Genomic DNA, 3,556 nt, shown 5'->3' on the forward strand with positions numbered 1-3,556 from the left:
CACTGTCTTTTTGTCTTCTGGGAATGATAATATCCATCCATTTCAAGTAGAGATGCTTCCCCTTGGTTGTATTGTTAGTAGTAGGATGAACTTTTCATTACGCCATGCCTGTATCTATCTAGATGTACTTTATGACCAACTGTTGCAATAACGATAATAATAGTACCTACCATTTGTGTCAGGCTTTCCATTTTTTCAGGCATTCTCATATATTGTCCATTTTCTCGTTTGATTTTAGTAACAACTCCATGTAGTTAGCATTTCTATCTTTATGTTATAGATCACAAAACTCAGGCTGGAGCAGTGATTTGCTCAAGATCATCAGCTGGTAAACTTCACAGGTAAAACATTCCCAGAGTTTGGACCACAGGTCTTGTGCTCTTTCCGGTAAACCTTAAGTTCCTCTTGTTCATGCTTATAAGACTTCATGCTAGGATTAGCCGGTGGAATGCCCAAGTTTATGAGTGTGTTTCAACAGGTGAAATAACTAATCTTTCAAGTTTGGTATTGGTGGGTTGCCTGGGAGCCGAGATCCCCAATCACAACTGAAGTTTCTATGACTTGCTTTTCCTAGGGACAAAACACTTGCATTTACCCACTTTTAGGGACTGGGTTTTCTTCCTTTTCTAAACATGATTTAGTTCATGATGTGGTGAGGCTGCTTTGTGTTTTATCCAAGGAAACAAATCAGAAGGCAAATCTGTGCTCTTGAATTGATTCCTATGTAATTGCATCTTTCCTAATTTGCATTCTCAGAGCTGCAACTGGAACCACGTGCACATGTGTGCGTGTGTGTGTGCGTGTGTGTGTGTGTGTGTGTGTGTGTGTGTGTGTAGACATTGCTAGCCTTCCTTTCTATTATGCAGTAGGATCTGTGATGATGAAGCCTAGAGGAAGTCTAAAAAGTTTCAAAAAGTAACGAGTTTTCATTCAGCTCCCTATTATTAGTCCTACTGCCTGGATATGGTCATATTTTGCCATTTGCCATAGTTCTTCTAGTGATTATTTTCTCAACTCTCTCAACTCGATTTTGCTTTCTTACTTGGTTTATAAACTTTGAACTATAACTTTTGAAGCCCATTCATCAAAGTTTGGGCATTATCTCAACCCAAACCATTCCCCTCTCCTAAATTTGATTTGTTTTATTTGTCATTAATTTTATAACTTTAAGTAATATGTTTTCAACTATTCTGTTTTGAACTTTAACTTCTGACAGTATCTATAGAATCTGAGCTGTAGAAGGAAGAAATTAGTGCCTCAGCTGTCCTGTACTTTTCCCATATCCCACCTCATGTCCAACTTCAAATGACTTAAGGAGAAAATACATCTGTTGGAAGAAATTGGCTGTCTCACAGAATCAGTGGGAAGGGTGGAAAGTCAAGATCAGAATGGGAACCAAGAGAATATAAACAGCTGAGAACACAACCAAGTCACTCTATAGGGACTGATGCTGGCACTTTGCTCTCACATTTCTCCTGTCAGCATTGTGTCTGTGACACTGCCTTACCTTTGTGAGTGTGTCCCTCTGAGTCACAGCTCCAAGGTCCAAAGTCCTGCCTGTGAGCCTCTGGTTGGCTGATTCTAGGTCACACACCTGCCCTAGTTAACAGGCTCTGGGGCGAGGAAAAATCTGATTTCTTTTTGGTTTCTGAAATATGTATTTTTAAGTTAAATGAAATGAAGTACTCAAGAATTAGATTAAGCAGCAGAATTGATGTGGCTGATGGTGAGCTAATGAAGATTTATAATCTGAACTGGAAGTTCAGCTCAACTTTCTCAGAAGGTAGTAGGAAGCATAAAAAGATGGAAAATGTAAAAGAAGAGAAAAGCTATATGGCACATAGAAATAATGGAATAATTATTGTGTGACTGGAGTCCCAGAGGAGATGGGAAAAATGAGGGGAAGGAATGAAATAGTTGAAGAATTAATGACCAAGAATTGCCCTGGGTTAAGGAAAGGTTAAAAAAAAAAAAAAAAAAAAAGAGAAAGAAAAAAACCTAGATTGAAAGACACAAAAGGATGTCAAACAAAACAGAGAAGGTGGGGGGACCCTTCATGTTTAAGCACATTACAGAAGAATTTAAAAATATCAGAGAGGAAAGTTTACAAGGATATCATAAGAATATCAAAGAAAAGTTCATAAAACTTTGAGGAAGAGCAGATCATAACTATGACACTCCTCAGTAGAATGCAGAAAAAAATTTTGCATTACATTCTATTTTAGTATTTTATTCTTATTTTCAAATAACACCAAGAAGAAAAGTTTAAAAGTATTTTTCTGGCTAGTGACCTATTTTTGTATTGATTATATACAGGGAGTCAATTATAAAAATGTCAGTGAAGGCTTAGTGGGTTGATGATCATGAAGTTAGCGAGCAAATTCTGAAATGTTTTAGCAATCACGGAAGATCTTGAAATTCTAAAGGATTTGGCAGGAATGTGAAGTCACATTCACAACTGTATTAAGGGAGTCAATGTTGTGTATAACTGGAAATGATTCTAAGTATCTAGCACAAATAATTGCCAGTGCTACAATATGTGATAGAGGGAAGTAATGGAAATGGGAGAAATAGACCAAAAAAATCAGCATATAGATTGAAGACAAAAGAAACTATTGGTAAGGAAAGCCTTACCAATATATGGCTTTTAAGAAAAAATCTGAAAACGTAACTGAAGTGCTTTACTTTGGTGGGAATAGTAGAGTGGCTTCAAGAACTTCTACATTCTACACCACGTTAAGCTACTGGAAAAATTGTGAATAAAGATTAGGTATCTGCAAAAACATTCATCCAGTGTTTTTTTTTTTTTTTTTTTTTTTAAAGTGTGTTGTTAGATGAGGCCTTCTCTGATTCAGATTTTTAAATTGTAATGAAACTGATCTCTAGATCTGCCCTCAAACATACCTACTAGGTGGCTAGAAATTACTGCCCTCAAAGATTTGAAGGAAGAACAAACCCCAGTTTAAAGGTTGTCAATTATGTGACTGATGCTGAGTGCAAAGGCTGGCTGAGACACATCTTTGTAGGACTTTTTTTTTTTTTTTTCGCATTTTTTTTTTTCTCTGTCATCCTTGCACAGGGGCCATGCTAATCTTTCTGTATTGTTTCACTTTAGTATGTGTGCTGCTGAAGTGAGCACTCTTTTAGGATTTTTATTAGGATTGTTTTTATTTCAGTTGGTGCTCTGGTTACAAAGATGCATAAGTTTTCAGTAGTATAATTCAATGTTATTTTCCTCACAAGCTCTTTAATTTTTTTGTATATGATTTTATAGAGTTTGAAGTTTTATAAGAACACATATACCACTGTATAGCAGAAAAGGCTTTTTTTTGGTCATAAATTCATCATGAGGATTAAATGAATTAATATATGTGAAATGCATAGAAGAGTGCCTGGTGCATAGTAGTAACTATAAATGTTTACCCTCAATGTTATTATCATACTATTCTTTGGGAAAAATAATTTTAAATATTTGCACTGGCAAGGAATAATTAGAAATTCAGAAAGTAGTATATAAATGCCAGATAAATATGCTTTGGCAGTGGCTTCCTGAGTA

The 3,556-nt window shown here is 35.9% G+C and overlaps 1 non-coding gene across 1 annotated transcript; it reads right to left on the reverse strand.

The window, feature by feature from the left end:
• Positions 1 to 3,035: 3,035 nt before the first annotated feature.
• LOC122214663 lies at positions 3,036 to 3,139 on the reverse strand. The gene has a single exon (XR_006200042.1). It is a non-coding gene; the product is annotated as a U6 spliceosomal RNA (small nuclear RNA).
• Positions 3,140 to 3,556: the final 417 nt, after the last annotated feature.

The sequence above is a fragment of the Panthera leo genome, chromosome A2, assembly GCF_018350215.1.
Source record: "Panthera leo isolate Ple1 chromosome A2, P.leo_Ple1_pat1.1, whole genome shotgun sequence".
NCBI lineage: Eukaryota > Metazoa > Chordata > Mammalia > Carnivora > Felidae > Panthera > Panthera leo.